At 43.9% G+C, this 21,567-nt stretch overlaps 2 long non-coding RNA genes across 3 annotated transcripts; one reads left to right on the top strand and one right to left on the bottom strand.

Annotated features, from left to right (window-relative positions):
• The first annotated feature begins 8,443 nt into the window (after positions 1–8,443).
• Positions 8,444–20,358, top strand: LOC310832986. Of its 2 annotated transcripts, XR_014558506.1 has the most exons (3): positions 8,444–8,708; positions 17,148–17,358; positions 20,237–20,358. It is a non-coding gene; the product is annotated as an uncharacterized lncRNA (long non-coding RNA). The 2 variants fall into 2 exon arrangements; XR_014558507.1 differs by lacking the exon at positions 20,237–20,358 and having other exon boundaries at positions 17,148–17,448.
• Positions 10,077–13,996, bottom strand: LOC310832987. The gene is made up of 2 exons (XR_014558508.1): positions 13,502–13,996; positions 10,077–10,580 (listed from the first exon to the last, which is right to left on the bottom strand). It is a non-coding gene; the product is annotated as an uncharacterized lncRNA (long non-coding RNA).
• Positions 20,359–21,567: the final 1,209 nt, after the last annotated feature.

Raw genomic sequence — 21,567 nt, 5'->3', positions numbered from 1 at the left:
TGAGAAACTTTGTTTAGGAGAATGTGTGATTGAAATTTATCAGCAAGAAGAGAAAGCCTTGACCTTGCAATGCTGAGGAATACTTTAATATAATGCTTATGTGGTGTGGATTATCAAGCTGAGATTCACCGATTCCTGAAGCTCCCTGCAAACTTTTCAGGGACTCTTCACTAAAAAGGTCAGTAGTGACAGAGAAGGTTCTGTTAAATACAGTTTTTTCTGCTATACAGATCAAGAACCGGCTCTCCACATGTTTGGGTATCTCCTGAACTCTCCCAGCACCCTAGCAGGATCCAACCCTGTGCTGATGCCTGCTTTGGCCATCTGGGCCAAGCAACTTGGTACCATTTTAATTTCCATGCAACAATGCCGCTGACATAGCCTCACTCTGGTGCATTGTGGGAAATGAATGGTGGTTCCGTAGGGGCTAGCATTTAATTTTCCCACAATGCTGCTGACATAGCCTCACTTCGGGTTATTGTTAGAAAATCTGCCCCTGTTTGCACCCCTCCCCCTACTTCTGCGCAACCTGCCTAGGAATGGGCAGAACCACCTAGAGAGCTGTTTTTGTCTTATTTCAGCTTCCCTCAACATTTCTCAAGTGTTTCACTCAGAGGCAAAGGCCTAAATACTGATGCTGCACTTTGAATGGTTGTAACCCACCCTGGAATCGTAAGATGAAGGGCAGGTAATAAATTAAAACATTAATAATAATAATAATAATAATTTGTTCCACATTTGCTGAACAACAACACAGCTTAACAAAAATCTTAGCTTTCTCAAGCCCCCATTTCTACACACAGACCCAACAATTAGGGGGCATTTCACAACAGATGTCCTAGTAAAAAATGGCAAGAGAAACAACGAAGAATCCCTCTTAGTGCCAGGCAAAGAAGAAGCAATCTTTGGGGAGACGGGGAGATGACAAAGTCTATTTTCTCAAAATTGCATCATTGTCAATAGCTAAATATATTTCACTTTAGTGCCATGGTGTATAAAATATGTCTCTGGAACAATCCCTGACTTTCCTGCCAATTTCTGCTTGGATTCTCTTTGATGGCATCTGCTTCTCACTTCTTTTTTTAAAGCAAAGTTTTTCCCTTTGATCCACAGAGCAGCAGCAAAAGCTACAAAGGCACTTATTTTTATTAGCAGCTGTTTCTTGGAAGATGTCCTTCTTTAGAATCAGTTGAGCTGCCATCACGCAACTGCCAGCTGCCAAATCTGTATCCTTCTAGACTTCAGGGTCCAATGCAAAATTACCTGTGCAGAGGCAGGTCAGAATTTGGCCTTGGGTCAGGAACCAATGTATGCAATTGGGATTATGGTTTGGGATTTGTCACCCTGGGAACACTACTTTCATTTAAATATTATGTAGCTTTCTGGTCCTTAAGGATCTATGTGCAGCAATTGCATGGGACTAGAAGCAGGCAGAGAAAATGTTCACAGAGTGGCATAGACACCAGACACAGATATACATTTGTATTCCCATCAGTAGGTGGGTGGTTATTTTTATTTGCCCTGTTTGGGTGTGCCAGCCCCACATTGTATAAGTTGCATGTATGAACATAAGAACAAACTGCAAAAGGTCCATCTTGTTAAGTTGTGGGTGAACATATCAGACGACACAGTGATTCTTCAAACAGCTCTTGTTTATTCACGGGCCAGGACAGGACTGAACTGAAGGGTTCAGTCAGCCTGCTTATATAGAGCTCCAGTACAATGTAACTGTAACAATTTTCTAAAACTATCCAATCACTGAACGTCACTTTCGATCCCTTATTTGCATAACTATCTACAGTATCCCCCTGCTGGCCCAGAGTGAGAACTTCAGTACATAACACATCTAGTCTGCCATTACTGTGTTTTGGCATGAGAACCTGAATCCCTGATTGCTCTTTGGTCTAGAATCTTGGCTTGCTTCTGCCTCCATGGTTTGTCTTCAGTCCTGCCTTGCTCTTCAATTCCGATCACTGGCCTTTCTTTTTGCTCCTGAATCCTATTGCAGCCCAGCTCTGACCTGAAGACACAATGCTACATCACCATGACCAATCCAATTTAGCTAATGATGACATCACTGCTGGCAACTGAGGTCAATTTAATGAGTTAAAGCAGTGTTTCCCAAACTTGGGTCTCCAGCTGTTTTTTGACTACAACTCCCACCATCCCTAGCTCTCAAGACCACTGGTCAGAGATGATGGGAATTGTAGTCCAAAAACAGCTGGAGACTCAAGTCTGGGAAACACTTGAGTTAAAGTAAACATCCTGGCGAGGAATGGCCACAACTACCCAAGGCTGAAAAAGGGAATTTATTTTTTTCCAGCTCTGCCAAAAATGATAATAGAAACCAGTGAGCAATTTGGGCTCTCAGCCTTGTCTAATAATAGCAACAGTCTATTTTCTAATATCCTTGTAAGCAAAAGGAGGCATAACTGCACACAAACCATTCCTTGGTTTAAGAAGGCATTGCAATCTTGTACTTGAAAGGGGCCTACTAAATCCACCATCTTCACAAAAACATTGAAATGCTCGGCCTGAATACAAATTAATTAATTTGCTTCATTTCCTTAATGGGGAAATATTATCTCCTGAAGCTAACAACCTCTTTTCCCCTTTCCTTCTCAATCAGACAGACACGTTTTGGGAGAGATTACACAGCAGCTAATCTAATAAAGGAGTGTGATAGAGGGAAAAAATGTCTCTGGGGCTTTAACAGGGAAGTAACAAACAAACAATCACATATGTTTCTTTTCATTTAATTCCGGCTGTAGGGGCAGATGTAGCTTCTAACCCATTATGATGAATCTATCATTTAATGATTAACTCGATGATGTGTGAGAAGAAGGTGTGGAGCTTTTTATATAAAAAAAAACGTAACCACCACCCAAAAGTCACCATGAATTGTGTTCGTTTCAACAGTGGGCTGGCGGGTTTTCCACAAGGAGGAGAAAGTGAGGTGAACACATCAGGGTGATCAACGCAGTCATATAAAGGTGGGAAAACAACAGAAAGGCTTTTGTTTGCCTGGACTTTTAAACTTGCCTTCTGCACGCAAATAATTATTGAGTCACTCGGGTGCCTCAAACTGGTTGCTAGGGACAATTGCTTGTTGTCTCTTGTAATGGAGTTGAGGTGGGGGGGATCCTTGTCCTACTTATTTTGTGAGAAAGCAGGGAGGATGCATCTCATTGAAACAACTTCTAGAAGGGTAGTGATGCCAGATCACTTCCAGGTGGCCGATAATTTTGTGGGAGGGATTCACGCACCTATTGGAACTTGAAGTTTGTATGATGAAAATGGATGAAAGTAACACAGACTCCCTGGCATGGCAAATCCACTTAAAACACACAGAGATACTTTGGGGGGGGGGATTAGGAGTGAAATATACTCAGTGTTGAGTGTGAATTTCATGCTCTTTATTCAGCTCGTAGTAGCAATGAATGAAAATTTCTCCAAAATGTCAGCTATATATACATTATTTACACAATGGGCCCCGCGTGATTGGCTAATTCTGGGCTGCTCCTGTAGGCCAATCAGGTTGCAGATTCACTTCCTACAGGAGTCTGATTGGCTGCTCCTGCAGGTCAATCAGATCGCTGATTCACTTCCACCTGAAGCTGGATTGGGTGACTCCTGCGGACGAATCAGACTGCTGCATTCTAGATCCTATTGTATTAGGATTCAGCTCAGTGCATAACAAGGAGAGTGACAGGGGAATGCACTGAAAAGTGTGGGGTGAACACATAATTAACTGGAAGACATGCAAATGTAACTGAAACCAATCAGGATGACTTCACATTGTTATATAACTTCCCTGTAAACAAATCATAATGAAGGATCAATAAAGACCATACAGAGTCTAGCCTCTGTGTAAGCTTCACGGAAGAAAATCAAAAGGAATGCTCAGTATATAAGTCAGCTAGAGAAGCTGTTTGTTGCATGGGGGTGGGGGCTGTCTCATGAAACTCTAAAACAGGGGTGGGGAAGTTATGCCCCCCAGTTGTTGCTAACTCTAATTCTCATTAGCCCCAGCCAATGTGGCCAGGGGTGATCACAGTTGTAGACTTCTGGAGCTCCACAGGGTCCCCTGTCCTTGCTTGAAAGACAAAGACAATTATTGCGTCGATGTTTTCATAGACATAAAGCCCATCAAATGTAGCCTCTTTGAATTAAGCTATGGGGTCACAGTGTCCCTATTTTCCAGGGACAGTTCTGGATCTACAGAAGCCGTCCCGGTTTCTGATTTGATTCTGGAATGTCCTGTTTTTGCTTAGGATGTCCCTATTTTTATCAGAGAAATGCTGGAGGGTATGGGGTTATGCGATCCCCGAGTCAAGGAGATAAGACACCTGAAAGACATCTGAGGGCAACCCTGTATAGGGTAGTTTTTAAAATGTTTAATGTTTTATTATGGGTTTTGTATATGTTGGAAGCTGCCGAGAGTGGCTAGGGCAACCCAGTAAAATTGGGGGGGGGGGTATAAATAAAATAAAATAAAATATGACATTCCTATTTTTATCAGAGAAATGTTGGAGGGTGTGGGTTCAGCAGAGTCACATGGCACAATCTTTGCTTGGTTTGCCAAGGAGCAGGGGATCACATGAGCGAATAAATATTCCCTATAGGCAAACCTTTGTGTATGAGAATTAGGTCTTATGAAGCAAAACAATATGTGATTCCACTGATGGTGCAGTCTAGCTCTTGGGAAGCCATCACCGGTGAACAATGCAGCACCAATGCGTGCTTTTAGGTTTAATCTGCTGAGCTGATTTTCATTACAAAATGCGGGTTAAACACATGCAGAATCAGAGATTCGTATTCCCTAGCGATGGCACAGGGAGTAACAAGAATACAGGGGCCTATTGGGGTTATATCAATCCATGTTTAAGAGGGGTTTTCATAAAAAGGACAAATGTGTAGCATTGTAGCGCCATCTGCTCAGGTGAAAGAGTGTGCCACATTTGCCCCCATTGCAGCGGGCTCAGATGGCAATCCATTACTACTTAATTGCACATTGCTGAATTGGCTGTTGCTGCTTCTCCATTGCTGATTGGTTGGTTAAGGCATCTCCTTTCCCACTGGCTGAGAGCATGCCTTCAGCCAGCAGGCAATAAATGGGAGCATGTTAAGCTTCTGCCCTCAGTCCACGTTGTCATCGTTTTCTCCATAGGACTCTCTTTTCTCTCTCTCAGCCTGAGATGCAGAAGCTGGTCGATAACACCAGACCTGCAGCTTTCAAGTCCAAGCACAAACAGCTTCCCCAATTCTGGCAGAAGAAACAATAAGAAGGAAAAGCTTTGCTCATGGGGTGGCATTGCATGGACATCCAGGGCAATGGCAGAAAAGCTTTATGCTGTCAGCTCCCTGCTGACTTGTAAATATCACACAAGGCGTTTGTGGGAAAAATGGGCAACAACCCTTTTACATTCCCTTTAGGGTAGCCATCTGAGGGCTCTACGCCAATGATAGGTGGAGCCAGAGGCAGAAGTGGGGGTTCATCTACACCTCTGTTTGCTGCTGCTTTCCTCCAGGATAAGCTGTGGTTTACTGCTGAATTGGACCAAATAGCAATTGAATTTTCCATTTGTTCTGATTCAGTGGCAAACAGCATGTTCTCCAGGGGAAAGCTGCAAGGCAAACACAAAACCACTTGGACATGTGCTTTCTAGCCATGGGGCAAATGCAAGAGTGGACAAGCCCTAAGCGAGCAGCTAATGGAAATGTTACCTTTGAATAATAATAATAATAATAATAATAATAATAATAATAATAATAATTTTATTATTTAAACCCTGCCCATTTGGCTGGGTTGCCCCAGCTGCTCTGGACGGCTTCCAAAACATATAAAAACATCATATAGTAGGCTCGTTTGAGCATACACACACTCCCACCTCTGTATCCTCCATCCAGACAGGCAAGAAGTAATCATCTGAGCTCAAGGATGCATTCAAGCCTGGCAAAAACCATTGGGAGGCAAAGCAGGACCAGCGGGTGTGTGTGTGTGTGTGGGTTGGGGAGAGTTAGGAGGGCCAATAGAGAGGTCTTGAGGGCCACATTCAGTATCTGGGCCAGAGGCTCCACACTCGTATTTGAAAACATGCCAGCTGCAAACTCATTCACTTAGCACCTGGCATGTAATAATTTGTTTCCAATTGAAGCCACCAATATACCTTCAGAACAAGTATGGGGAACTTGTAGCCTTCTGGGTGTTTTTGGACTAAAATTCCCATAATCCCCAACCATCAGGTGAGGCTGATGGGAACTGGAGACCAACAATGGTGGAGGACGGTACACAGCTTCACTATACTGATCTAGAACCCTAGGACACAATGTTGACAGGTCTGTATCCTGTAGTTTGCCCCTACTTTCTGGTGCATAGAATTATGATGCTTTTGAACATGGAGGCTCTCTTCAGATAGCTATTAACAGACCTATCTGCTGTGGGTTTGTCCAACCCCATTTCAAAAGCCATGGCGCCTACTGGTTGTTGCCACATCTTTGAGTAGACAATTTCATAGCGTTAATGACTCCTGGCTTGCTTCCAGTGAACTAAGTCCTGTCCCCTCGCTGCTAATGAAGCCATTTGGAAAGAGGCAGCAGAAATATTTACCAAACACGGTTAAAAAGACTTCAGGGATGAAAAGCACTTAAGATGTCCAAGGTCTGATGCTGGCGAGATGGCTTGCATGGTCTGTCATTCAGTAAGGGATTACTATTCCAAACACGGCCTTAGTGATTCCACTGTGTGGCATCTAATTAACTGTCAGAAATGCATTGTTGAGGGGATGATGGATTATCCAGTTGAAGGCATTAATAAAGCTCATTCCAGTTTCCTCATGTGCAGGCTGGTACCAAGTGAAGCTAAGCTAAGCAAGAAACTCATTTCCCACTGGTTTGCAAAGCTACCTGAATGACGATCTGCAGGGACTTATCAATTCCCTGCAATTAACAGTCTCCGAAATGCCACCTCCTCCTCTGTACTTGACAAAGCTGCAAGGGCGTATGATTGCAGACTTCTAGCTCTCAATCCTTCTGCTAAGCATCCTTTGATACAATGAATTGAAGCAAACTCAGGTTCCCCACTTAAGACCCTTCAAACACTGTGAGGACCATGATCAGAACCCAACCACTTGGTTGGGCCATTCAAGCATTTTACTACATAGAAAAAGTGATTCCCACACAGCTATGGTAACACTGAAAGTACATATGCTCCATAGGGATCAGCAACCAAGCTTGAAGTTCCCACTGACCTAAAAGACTGGCAATCCTACCCTGGATTGTGGAGTCCTGGACTTTAGCCCCAAGGTCCAGCTCTAGTTTCACCTCTGGCCCAAAAGGCAGAGCTGGAACAGTGGTTGCAGTCTTTGAGGACAAACCAGGGAACCATCAAACTTCCGAAACCACGTTTTACTTCAAGAAACGTGGATTCAGACCTCATTGTGACCCCTAACAATTCACATCTACTAAACTTTAATTTGTCACTGGTGATGGTTTGGCTATGTTTATCTACTCGATGGTTTGCTTTACAATCTCTTTCTGCATGGACTCCATGTGTGAGTGAGCAAACGAGACAGGGGAAGGCAGAATAGCCTCATCTTGAAGGAACATCCCTTTTGTAAATATGTTTGGCAATGAAAACACTGGTCCTTGCTGAGATTTTATATCACCTCCCAGCTTCCTCTCTCTGCTCCGTGGCTAGCTGTTGACTTGGCTTCATATTACAAGGAGATAAAAGATGGGAGCAAAAGAATAGTAGTGCAAAGGAAGGATATCGAAGAAGAATGGATTATCAAAGGATACCACTGGTAAGGGATGGGCAGCTAACAGCTCAACCTGCCTTCTATCCTCACCTGCCCCCGCCCCCCCGGGATCTCTTCCACATTTGCATTTGTTAAACCAAATATTTATAGTATACCTCTCTGTGGTGTATAGACTGAGAACACCAGGAGCTGTTTTGTATCTTACAGGTGCCACTCTCATTAAAGAACAGAAATAACTCCAGAAGTCTCTTGTTCAGGGGCAGCCAGTGTGGTACCCTCCAACATGTTGGACTACAACTCACAGCATTCCTGATGATGCTGGCTGAGGCTTGAGGGAGTTGGATCCCACATTAGCTGCCTATGCTGTGATGTGCTGCATCCCAGCACAACGAATTAACTACACACTGTCCCCTTAAGAATATCCCAGCCTCCAAACCTTCTCTTCATTTGGACTAGGAGTAGCCCCACTGCAGACATGCATTAAAAGCCTTATCAAGGATCTGTAAATGTTGCAGCCAAATAAAGTAAATTTCCTGTGTCAATCCTGAATGTCATAGCCCATTGTCTAAGAAGCAACACACCTGGGAGCATCACAAAGGTCTCCATAGATACATCTAAGGTATGTAAGATACATCTAAGGTATGTAAGTCTGTGGCATTATCCCCATATCACAGTTGGGAGTACTGAGGCTGAGGAGCAGTGATCTGATGAATTCATGGGTAAGGCAAGATTTAAATCCCCCCATCACCTATTTTTTTTCCTAACCCCCACACTTGCTGTCAAAGTTGCCAGAGGCTGTTGTTGGCTTGTAATTATCATGCCAACAGCAACACTGCGAAAATCCCAGCAAAAGCTTCACAGAAGGGCAGGCAAAATGATCAAAGAGTCAGAGAAACTCCCCTGTGAAGAAAGGTTGCAATGTCTGGAACTTTTTGGTATAAAGCAGAGGTGAGTAAGAGGTGACATGATAGAACTTTATAAAATGTAGCTGGATGTTGGAAGATTCGGTGCAGACAAAAGAAAGTACTTCTACACACAGAGCTTAGTTAAACGATGGAACTTGCTCTCACAGAAGACACTGATGACCACCTACCTGGGTGGCTTTTAAAGAGGATTAGACAAATTCATGGAGGAGGGCTACAGACAGCTTTGCTCTGCTTCCACGGTCAAGCTACCAGTTGATAGAAAACCACAGGAGAGGAGAGGGCTCTTGCGTTTGGGTCCTGAATGGGTTTTCCCCACAGGTACCTGTTTGGCCACTGTGAGAGCAGGATGCTGGACTATTGACCTGATCCAGCATGACTCTTCCTAATTTCTGTTGTGTTTTTTGCCCTGTTCCAACAGGCCTCTTCCTAATTTCTGTTGTGTTTTGAATGGGCAATATTTTCATATATTTCCAAATGGAAGAAAAGTCAGGGGAAAGTCTTCCATGTGAAAACAGTCTCCTGTACTAAAAAACCCACTTTTAAAACTATGGGGAATCAGCTCTTTGTGCAAAATGTGCCCTAGGTCTTGTATGGATTAATGTGTTTCATTTTTTCAACCTGAGACCCCAATTGTGATAAGACCTGCAGGGCTGCCTGGATGTTCTTCTTTCTTTTCTTTTCTGAAAATTGTATAATCCTTAACATGCACATCACAGTGATTTTACTGACTGGTAGAATATTGTACTTCACAGTGACAGCTTGACATTTTGCCTTATTTGTACAGATGAAAATCTCCCAAACTTCCATTTGATAATTCACTTTTTCATAGAACCCACCTTTCCCCCAGCTGCATCCTGCTTCCTCAAACACAAAATATACAGACCAAGAGAGCCTTCATCTTTCTTCTTCACCACTAGACACCATTCAATCATGTGATCCCCCCCCCCATCTAAAGTGATGCAATCGAGAAAAGGTGGTCACCCACACTCAGTGAATATCTGGAGCTGTTAAACGTGATAGCTATGTTCTAATTCCACTGTTGGAGGCAATATGCCTCTGGATACCAGTTGCGGTGAATCACAAGTTGAGAGAGAAGTGTAGCACTCAGGTCCTGCTTTACAAGAGGATTGGACAAATTCATGAAGGGTGAGGCTGGCAGTGGCCACTAGCCTCAGCGGCTACATTCTGCCTTCACTGCCCAGGTAGGAAGCCTCTGAGTACCAGTTGGTGGAAACCACAGGAGGAGACAATGCTCTTGTGCTTATGTCCTGCTTGCTAGTTTCCCTGAGGGATCTGGTTGGCCATGGTGATGCTGGACTAGATGGGCCATTGTCCTGATCCAGCAGGGATCTCCTAATGTTCTTAACTTCAGGACTGAGCTGAGATTAGAACCCAGATACTAATTATACTGATATTTCAAGCACTAGGCACTGCCCATAGAATAAGTAAACATACACATCTTTGCTCATGGGCTTCCCATGGAAAGTAAAAATAACATTCAAGGAGGGAAGGGAGCAAAGAAGACTAAAGCCTTTGTCAATATCACCCTTCCTGAGCAGATCAGGTTGACAGAAGCCATTTCTAACAGACAGTCTTCCATCAGACCTCTGCATTGGCAATTAGGCTTCCCCAAGCTTGAATCTCTTGGGGAAATAGTTTAGCTGACTCCTTTTGCTTCCCTGGCTGGGAGATTGACACTCCTCCGCCAGATGTCCATTTCTGACTGCACAATATCGTTCCCACAAATGAAGCAGAAGGTGGATGTTCATTCTGACTCTCCATTTCATGGTGAAATATCTTCTTCTGGCGTGGCATGATGAAGGGCAGTGGGGTGGAGGAGCAGGAAGAGGTGCCAAACATCTGGTCACTGTTCATCTTCTCTGATGCTGTGCCACTGAGAGGAGAATGAAATGAAAAGGACCATGACACACCATTACACATCAGCTCATCTTGCAAGCCAGACATTTAAAGTGCTATGATGTCACTTTAAACTGTCATGGCTTCCCCCAAATAATTGTGGGAGCTGTAGTTTGTCAAGGGTGCTGAGAGTTGTAACAATATCCCTATTCCACCTCCCAGAACTACAATTCTCAGCATTCCCTGATTATTCAATAGGGTTGCCATACTTTAAAAAGTGAAAAATCTTAACAACAAAATGAAGTTTTTGAGCTATTTTTAAGGAAATTCTCCAAGATATACGCTTCCAATGTGGATTGCTATACGTGTGGATTTCCCCAGACATTCCAGTGATTTCTGCCCAGACACTGTTTCTGATGGCCAAATCCTATCTATGTCTGGAAAAATCCAGACTTATGGCAGCCCTATAACCACTCTGGCAATAAAGAGAAGAGGCCTCCCCCCTAGCAGCTCCCAGAATTCTTTGGGGGAACCCATTACAGCTGGAAGTGGTAGCATAGTGCTTCGAAGGTATGGGGTGAATGTGGCCTTTGTTTGTCTGAAGTGCAAATTCAGAGCACAGCAAAATGCTTCAGAGAACCAAGGAGGTTTATTTGTTTTTGTTTTTTTAAAAGCTCTGAAATTCACCATTCCATGATGGAAACACCCTTTGAACTGATAGGCATGGAAGGCAAAATCCTATTGGTTGGAACAATTTGGATAGTCCAGACAGCTGTTAACACTGCCTGGATGCATATTGCCTTTGTTGCCAGCCTCCAAGGATGAAAAAGAGAGGTGTTTTGCGATGCAGGTAGTTTGCAGGCCACCCTCCAGTTCCTGATCCTTTGTTGTATATGCTGCCATGTGCATTTAAGATGCAGAGAACACTGTTGGCTGTTAGTCCAGGTGGGCCAGGCTGGTGTCACAGTTCAGGCTAGCAAATAAGGATCAGAGGCAGGTATAAAGTCAAATGTCAAGTCATCATCCAAGGTAAAGGAAAATAGTATCTTCACACCAGAGTCAAATTGCTTGGCCTGAAGAGAAAGCTTTTAAAGTAAGACTTTTCTGGGCCTCATAGATAGGGATTGGCCCATGGAGTCAGCTGACTAATGCTAGATGGAAGTCCTGGTTCAACTTCTGTCCTGTACTCATGTCTCACAAAGACATCCTGTTAACCATGAACAATCAGCAGCCATGTTGGCTGGGACCTATATATCCTTCAGTCTTAAAGATCCCCTGGGTGCATCTAAGTTAGATGGGGATGGTTATCACTTGGTGCCTTCCTCAAAACACCCCCTTACTGCTCTGATTCCTAAGGACAAGAGTCTTCTTTGTACCAGAACTGCTGGTGGCTAAGACACAGCGAGCGTTTAATGAAAGGATATTAACAACCACTGCCTGTTGACGATCAGGGTGAGAGTTTGATACTGGCAGGCAATTAGTGATGAAACATTTCTCCAAGCACTCAGAATCTGACGCTGCTTCAATCAGGATTTAGGTTGGTCAGAAAGCAGCCATAAAGCAAAACCCTCCATGACAAAAAGCGGAAACAAATTAACACAGACTGTCAAGCCTGCTTCATCCCTTTGATTTGGGGATGGTCCTTTGAGGGGAAGAGAGCAGAGGCAGTGCTTCAGAGTAGAGAACTGTCTTTTCCTGGTGTATCAACCAAGGAGTCAACCTTAGGGGAACTGGATTAACTGGAAGTGGGCCAGGCATCCTTTAAGGTCTGGTAGGACACAGTGCTATGCTGGAAGCAATAATCGAGGTTTGGCTCAGCATATTGTCAGGGGGTCGGCAGTCAGATGCTGGAGCAGGTGGTCAAGAGATGGGGAGCAAGAATGGGCATCATTCTTCCACTTCCCAGGACTATATTCATCCCCTGCAAAGGTAAAAGAAAAATTGTATTTCAGTGTAGGTGTCAGGAGCCCTGAGTGGGAGGGAGGAAAGCCTGGCTGAAAGGTAGGCGCTCTTGCACAACCCTATGAATTATTGCCAGGGCACCGGACCAGAAGGCGTCCTGGTGATTGTCAGCAGGGTTGCACCAGAGCACCTTTTGGTTCAGTGCTCTGGCACGATCCTGTTGACTTGCACCAGAGTGAGTGATGTTCTGGACTCACATCAGAGTATTGGACCAAAAATGGGACATTCTGGGAACCAAACAGAATTGGTTTCTGTGATCTGGGATGTCCTGCTTAAAATGGGACACTTGTGGGGTATGTCCTCCATGAATTTGTTTAATCAACTTTCAAAGCAATCTAAGTTGGTAGCTATCTCTGCTTCCTGTGGGGGTGAGTTCCATAGTTAACAAATAACAATATTACTAAACAATAGGAAGCCTCTGTGGGGTGGGGAAAAAGGAAGGAAGACACAAGCTCTTTGATCTAAATCCTGCTCCCTTCCACATTTTGTAGTAAAGCAGGCTAGGGAGGCTCTGGGCAATGGCCTCCAATCTCAGGTGGATTATTAGCCCCAGTAATGAAGAGCATAGCTCATGTGAAGGACAAGGCGTTTTCAAAACCCATTAATTTTACTCATAATGGGGAATTAATGTGCAGAAAGGCAATGCCAGCCCAACAGTAATTGCTTTTTTTGGAAGGTTTGGAACAGTCAGGAAGTAAAACTCATTTTCAGGCAATGCTTTCTTCCCACCCCCAACTCCCTTTCTATCTTTCAGAAGAATTGAATTTTTTTTTTAAAAAAAATGCTGCTGCTTTTTCTTCATTATGGGTTGTTATATTTCATCATTACAAGACTTTCATATTTCAGCGCTTTCTCATTACATTTTTATAATTCCCCCTCTCAATATTAACATATAGGGGCAGAGCTGACGAGTCAGACTCAACAGGCTGCGGCCTATATTAATGTTTCAGTGTGTGGTGGAGTTAATTAGTGGCCATATTTCTCAGTGCTTCTGACCTTTGAGCAGGTGGCAGAAATCTGTTTTTGGTCCACCACTTCTGGATTACATGTCCGCCTTCCTGTCAATGAGGCCTCCCTTTGGGAACATGACTAATGCATTCTGAAATTCCAAAAGCATCCATTGTGACATCATCAGAGTGCAAATAGATTCCACACACCTCAAACTTGTTTCCACAATGATTTTTCTGCTTAAATACCCTTGTGTAAGAACATAAGAAGAGCTCTGCTGGTTCTGGCCAATGGCCCATCTAGCCTAGTATCCTGTTCTCACCATGGCCAACCAGATTCCTGTGGGAAACCCACAAACAGGGCCCAAACATGAGTGTAGGTGAGTTCAGACTCCAAGTATGGATGGGGGCAGATGCTCCCATCCAAGCTTCAACCTAATGCAAACCCATGTATATCCTCCAATAGGGGCTGCATGATGACATTTTTACATTTTTATTATATAGAAATACCAAAATGGACACATGCACTCATCCCTAGATTAGAACAGGTTTCACCAAATACAAATGAATTAGAAAAAAATCCATGTGCCATCACAACTGTCAATTCATATCAGTATAAAAGGTAAAGGTACCCCTGCCCGTACGGGCCAGTTGTGTCCGACTCTAGGGTTGCGTGCTCATCTCGCTCAAGAGGCCGTGAGCCGGCGCTCTCCGAAGACACTTCCGGGTCACGTGGCCAGCGTGACGAAGCTGCAGCTGGCGAGCCAGCACCAACACAGCACACGGAAACGGCGTTTACTTTCCCGCTATAAAGCAGTACCTATTTATCTACTTGCACTTAAGGGTCCTTTCAAACTGCTAGGTGGGCAGGAGCTGGGACCGAACGATGGGAGCTCACCCCGCCACGGGAATTTGAACCGCTGACCATGTGATCAGCAAGTCCTAGGCACTGAGGTTTTACCCACAGTGCCACCCGCATATCAGTATATACCTTGCTAAATCAAGGCTAATGCAAAAACATTCACTGGGCAGTTTCCTATATAAGCTGTGAGGAGAGAAGGTCCTCCAGTCTTCTCTGAATTCTCCTTTTACATAGAAAAATGCATCAGGAAGAAGGGTAATTTGAACACTCTTTCTTGACATAGTTTATGCCTGTGCAGGGAAATTTTTTAGAAGCAATACTCAAATGTATGAACCCCTACCTGGAATCATGCAGGCATGAAGCCTTGTGACCACATGATTCTTGACACCATATTAACTGGTCTTCAGTAAGACTTGAACATAGGAAGCTGCCTTAGACGATCCATTTAGACTAATATGGCCTACTCTGACTTGCAGAGGCTCTCCAGGGTCTCAACCAAAGGCCCTTTTCCTAGCCTACCTATCTGGGATCTTTCAAACCAAGGATGCTGGAGATCAAACCTGGGACCTTTTGTATGAAAGCATCTGCTCTGCCACAGAGCTATGTTACAGTTTCCAGTTGCCTGGTGAAGAGAACCAGCACCTGCTCTTCCCGGGTACAGGTTTATGTGCATAGAGGCAGCCCAAGACCATTTTGCCTGCTTCAACTCACCTGCTTCTGCACATTAGAATTTCCAGCCTATAACGATGGAGCAAAAAGGTTAATGGCAAAGCTTTAATACAGTATTAAAAACTGTTTTGCAATTCCCTGATGGCCAAGTCTCATTTAACCACCTTTAATAGTTCTAGTGCCCCTTGTACCCATGATCAATAGCTTGCATGGTCTACTGTATATAAGGAGATAGTTGGGAAACTGCAGCTGGAAAACGATGCCCGTTGTAAAGAGCGGGCAGACCGAGGTTGGAGGGCTGTGCCTCATTTGCACTAACAGACTAGCCTCTGGAGCAAATTAGTCCTTCCTAGCTACACCCTTTTCTTGGATGCTCAGTTTGTTTTGGCTGGTTTAAACCCACCAAAACACCTTGGGGACACTGAGGGGGTGCACCTATCCAGGCAGCAGAGAGAGAGGGGGTATTTATGAGAAAACACCCCCCCCCCATGAGCACACTGTGCTTTCTATGTGGACTTTATGATTTGCATTTTTGTTGTTTAGCAACTCCAAGCTGTGGGATGTTAGCATCCAAAATGCATATTTTTTAAAAAATAATTTTTATTTTTCAGTTTTTCAAAAATTTACTGACATACAAATCACAAACACACAAATTGCACAAATTTCCCATAGACATATCCCACCCCTTGTGCTATCATTTTCATTTTTTAAAACTGCATTTTATACATGAATCCACCTTTAAGCTATTCTTTTGTTTCTTTTCGTAATATGTTTAACTACTGGTTTTATGTTAACCCTGCAAAGAACTTATTTGGATACAAGAATTTTTCAAATATTCCACAAATTTTCCCCAATCCCCAAATGCACATGTAAAAGGTTAATTTCAAGAGCTGTCAAACTGTGATTTCCTATGACTGAGGTAGTTATTTGCAGTTGGTACAGTTATGGCAGTTAGTTGAACAGTCTTAACAGAGCAGTGGGTATTTTATGTTGTGCTGCTGTTTGCCTCAGAGTTAGTCTGTAACAGTTTAATATATGTAAGGTGTTTTAACAATTTAAGAAACATCCACCTGCACTGTATATTTAATCTGCAACTGCAAGGACACTTAGTAAAAGTTATTTGTCCTTTAAACTTTGAAAGAGAGTGTATTGCATAGTTTTTATAGGAGGGAAAAGGAGAACTAATTAACAGGTCAAAAGACCCAGGGCTGTCTTCCGCAAAGCTCTGCTAAATGGGAACTAGAGTTTAATTCCCACAAAAGCAACCTACCAAAAAAGAAAGGAAAAAAGAAAGGACATACATTAAAACCAATGCAAAAAACTACAATGGAGTAAAAGCTAAAAACACATTCATGTTATAAAAAGGCAGGAATATACCATCCCACTTACCGAAGGAAGCCATAGATGATAAAAGACCAAAGGCCTGGAAGAAGAGAAACATTTCTGTTTGGTGCCTAAGAGGGGCAATGATGGTGCCAGACATGCCTCCCTGGGGACAGTGTTCCATAAGTGGGAAGCCACCACTGAGAAGGTCCATTCACACATGTAAACACCCTCTGCACCTACCTTGGAGGGGGCAAAAGGAGAAGGCCTTGCATGATGAATGCTGGGTCTGTGTTGGCTAATGTGAGCTCCTGAGCTACATAAGGTTTTATAGGTTAAAAGCAGCACTTTGAGCTGAGCCCAGAAATTCCATGGAAGCCAGTGCAGTCATGCCAGAACTGATGTTTTATGTTCAGACTATCTTGCGTTGGTCAACAACCTGGCTGCTGAATTCTCAACCAGCAGCAGTTCCAAAACTGCCATCAAGGGCAGCCCCATGGATATTGCATTGTGGTAATCTAACCCAAAAGATACCAGAGCCTAGACTACAGAAGCTATGCTATCACATCCCCCACCCCCCCTTTTAAATGTACACACAGAAGCCACAGCCTCAAGGTGGAGGCGCCAGTTTGTCAGAAGCAAAGCCTGCATACGTCAAGGCTACCTGGCTGTGAGCCAGGCAACACCCTCCCAAGGTGCTCCCCCCTCCCACTGCACATCAACCTTTAATTAATTAAAGGAAAGCATCTAAAACAAATGAAAGTAAAAGCTCATTTTGCTGCAAACAACACACTTTTCTTCTAGCTTGGAACTCATAATCTCCCCCCTTCTCTTTTGTCAGGAGAAGAAAGACAATAAACGGCTAATTTCCAAATCAGGAAGAAGGCAAATATTGTTGGATCCCACTTGGAGAAAGCCATTACCCAAATTAATGCTCCTAAAATGGACAAGGAACCTGTCCATTTCTGCTGTTTTCGTAGAGTCTGTCAGCTGTTTTCGGAGTTATGTAAGCACACAGCCCATCAGGCTAGCTCACTGCTCAGTGAGCAGAGGTGAGGTTCGTGATTTCAGGCATTATTATAATATCAAACTGTGTCTCCCTGTATCAGTCTTCATAAACAACTGGGGTTTGTCAGCTCAAATCCTGCTTTGCATTTTGTCAGTAAGAGAGGTGAAATTTATGGTAGCTAGGGGGAGCAGCAGGGCCATCGTGGTGGTGTCTCCGAGGCTGTGAAATAGGAAGTTGCAGCTCTTCAACTGCTTTCAAGAGGGGCTGCAAAGTGTTCCTATGCTGGCTTGTCTTTGGTCTGTCTGGTCAAGAGTTAAGCATGGAAGAGCCGGAAGTCAGGGAATCTTTTCTTTCAAATCATAGAATTGTAGAGTTGGAAGCCAGGGTTATCTAGTCCAACCTGTTGCTATATAGGAATTTCAACTAGAACATACATGACAGATGGCCATCCAACCTCTGCTTAAAATCCTCCAAGGAAAGAAAGTCCATCACCTCTCATGGGATTCTGTTCCACAGTCAAACAGTTCTTACTGCCAGAAAGTTCTCCCTGATGTTTAGTCAGAATCTCTTTCCTTGTAATTTGAATCCATGGGTTTGGGTCCTAGCCTCTGGAGCAGGAAAAAACAAGCTGGCTCCATCCTCCATGTGACAGCCCTTTAGATACCTGAAGTTGACTGTCATATCTCCTCTCAGTCGCTTCTTTACCATGCTAAACATACCCAATGCCCTCAACCATTCCTCGTAAGAGACCTTTTTAAACCTTTGTACAGTAGGCTAATTCTCTCTCTCTCTCTCTCTCTCTCTCTCTCTCTCTCTCTCTCTCTCTCTCACACACACACACACACACACACCTGTATACCCCCTCCAGGCAAAGAAGAGGCAGGATCAAACATCAAGGAAGCAAAAACACTTGGGATATGAAGCTGGTGATGGGGGGAGGCTTGGGAAGAGTTATGAGGGCCAGAGAGAGAGAGGCCTGGAGGGCCACATTTGGTCCCTAGGCCTGGGTTTTGTGTCATGGTGTTACCAAAGGTTGTACACAGCTCTGGAACTGTAAAGAAAGTACACTATAGCTTCTGCCATCAGCCAAAGAAACTAGAGCCACTGGGAGGCTGTTGCCATATTCCCAAAGTGAAAATCCGGATAAATTTGTTGTCCTTCCTTCCTTCCTTCCTTCCTTCCTTCCTTCCTTCCTTTTGTCAAGTTTGTTGAGCTTGACATTTTTGGGCTTTTCTTGAATTTTAAAAGCATTAAAAATAAATTACCCTGCTTGCCGGGTTTTCACGAACATTTTGCTGATTCATCAAAAATCCACCCGGACGCCATTTTGCAGCCGATTCCCAGATATGTTTGGGAAAAGCCGGGTGTATGGCAGCCCTACTATACCCTGTCTCTTAGGATGATCACCAGGCAAGAGGGAGACCACCCTGGTCCCAGTCACTGACTGGAGAAGGAGCAGCTGTAGGAGGCTTGCATCCCTGCCTGAAGGAACACTCAGCTCCAGCTGCCTGTAGCTCCAGGACTGCAAAAGCCAAGAGAAAGGTCACTCATGATCCAGCTATTGGCTGAAACCACAAGAACCATAAGTTGCTATTCGAGCAAGAACACCAGCAAGGGAAGATTAGCCTAGTCTGAACTGTATAAAAATGGCTGCTTAAAGCCCAGAATGGGCTGATCTGTTGGCTTCTCCATTTCCCATTTTCCCAGACGTAAGTTCATCCCTCCATATCTTCATATTTGTTTGAGAGGTTTCTCCTCCAAAAAGAAGTACTCATGAAAAATTATCAGCAATTTAGTGCGAATTTGCCCTAATAGACAAACCATTCTATACATACCATTCTAGACACATTTTTGCAAAGCCGTTTCCCCTTACACAGTCATACCTTGGGTTGGGAACATGATCTGTGCGGGAGGCACGTTTGCAACCCCTGGCATCTGCAGCCTGAAGCGCCACATCTGCGCACATGCGTGACACGATTCGGCACTTCTGCACATGCGCGTGACGTCATTTTGTGCTTAGGCGCATGCGCGAGCACCGAAACCTGGAAGTAACCCATTCTGGTACTTCTGGGTTTGGCACAGTCTAAAACCCGAAAACGTGCAACCCGCAGTGTTCGTAACCCGAGGTATGACTGTGTCATGCATGTTGGCATGCTGGCTTCACTAATATATGCATTTTGTATCCACACTCCACCCCAGTATATGCATTTTTGTACACATTACTGGAGACATGTTGTTGGAGAAATGCCTTCCAAAATTTGGGGAAGTGCAAAATTCAATGGATGTTTGTATTTCAGTTCACATTTTGTTTTGGAACGTCTGAATTAGGTAGGTTTCCTCTTTAAATGAGAACTGAACTGAATTTCTCCACCATTCCTATTTATAACCATCCACTTTTTGTGGCCTCTAATAACTGATCTGCCCTTCTCTGCCTTTCCTCTCTACTCATTTTCCCTTCTATGTCTGTCTTTTTAGCTTAGAAGGCTGGTGGCAACCACCCTCACTTTTTAAATTGATATGAATCACTCTGCGAAGCAAAACTGCCTGAAAAGCAGGAGACAAATACAGGAAATAAATTAAGAAAAAAGTACTTGTCCAACTTGCAGTGTCCCATGGGACTGGTGAATTGTATCTGTGACATGGTCAAACAACAGAAGGAACTTTAATCCATGTTCCAGAATGCCAAGCCCAGGTTACTACAGAACTCGCTTCTACAGGAGGCAGTCATGTATGTTGCTTTGGATGGCTTTAAAAGAAGATTAGACAAATTTGTGGGGGACAAGGCTGTCAATGGCTACTAGACACAGCAGCTATGCTTTGCTTTAACTGCCAGAGGCATCATCTCTAAATACCAGCTGCTAGAAACCACAGGAGGGGAGAATTACTGTTGTTCTCATATCTCACCTCTGGGATTCCTACAGGTATCTGGTTGGCCGCTGTGAAAACAGGATGCTGGATTAAATGGACCATTAGCCTGATCCAATAGGAGGTTCTTATGCTCACATGGTGCATTATAAACAGTTTCATACTCCAAACCAGGTAATTGCAAATATTGGCTACATTGCCACTTAAGATGACATTTTGAGTGGCAGTTGAAAATGAGGTTTCTTTACATTTTCTGTTTTCATAGTAATGAAAGTGGAAGCCGAAAAATGTCCCTTTCTCCTTCAACTTGCCCAAATGACGTCTATGCTTCCTGTGCTTCCTGTTTATATTTATTGCCACCCCATTAACATCCCCCTCCCATTGCATCCTTGCAGCAATTCCCTCCTCAGACCAGCACATTGGCACATTTAACCTTCTGCTATGTCCACATTATGCACTGAGCTACGGCAAATCGTTTACCTGGGCAGTGAACTCTACCGAGCCACATTCCAAATACAGCGATTTATTTGATACATTTCTGACAAGGGAAGCGACGTAAAAGGTCTCGCTTTTCTGACCGAGGTAAATAGCACATCATAATATAATCAGCAAGCAATACTAAAGAGCAATTCAAGGACTCTGGAGGGAAACATGTTGCCGGCTGATAAATGATTGGACATGACATTCAACATTTCTGATAGGGGATCTGACGGTTAGGCCAGAAAGATGTGTTCACTGAAATGTGGCCTATAGTATGTAGAGCGGATGTGGGGAACATTTTTAAATTCTTTCACAGGTAACCTTCTGGGGGCCACATGCAATTGGTGGGTGGGTCCAAAGCAAAAGTTGATGGGGCAATGAATGTGTAGTAGGCTATATTCCATCCATGCAAAAACCAGAGTTTTCTACACACAGCCACACACCTATTCTCTCTCTCTCTCTCTCTCTCTCTCTCTCTCTCTCTCTCTCTCTCCATTCAGGTAAGCAATAGACATCATCAAACTTCAAGGGAATGATCTTCCTGGGTAGATCCACCACATAAATTGAAACCACATCCAAGGCACATTTAAAGCACACAGCTTTCACCCCAAAATCCTGGGAACTGCAGTTCTCCACTCATAGAGCCATGATTTGCAGTACCCCTAAAAACTACAGTTCCCAGGATTCTTCGGGGAACATCATGCACTTTAAATGTGTGTTTAAATGTAATGGGGAACATTTTCCAGCTCAAGGGCCACATTCCCTTGTTGGCAACCTTCCAAGAGCCACATGCCAGCTGTGGGTTTGCTCAAAGTCAAAAGTTGACGAGGCAACTCATTAGTGGGCCAATGCATCCTACCTCCCAAGTGCCCCAGAAAAAAATGGGGCACCCTATTTTTTTCATGCA

The sequence above is a fragment of the Podarcis gaigeae genome (assembly GCF_964106915.1).
Source record: "Podarcis gaigeae genome assembly, chromosome: 15".
NCBI classification, from domain to species: Eukaryota; Metazoa; Chordata; class Lepidosauria; order Squamata; family Lacertidae; genus Podarcis; species Podarcis gaigeae.
Note: the sequence above shows the minus strand (reverse complement) of the source record. Positions and strands in the feature narration are given on the sequence as shown.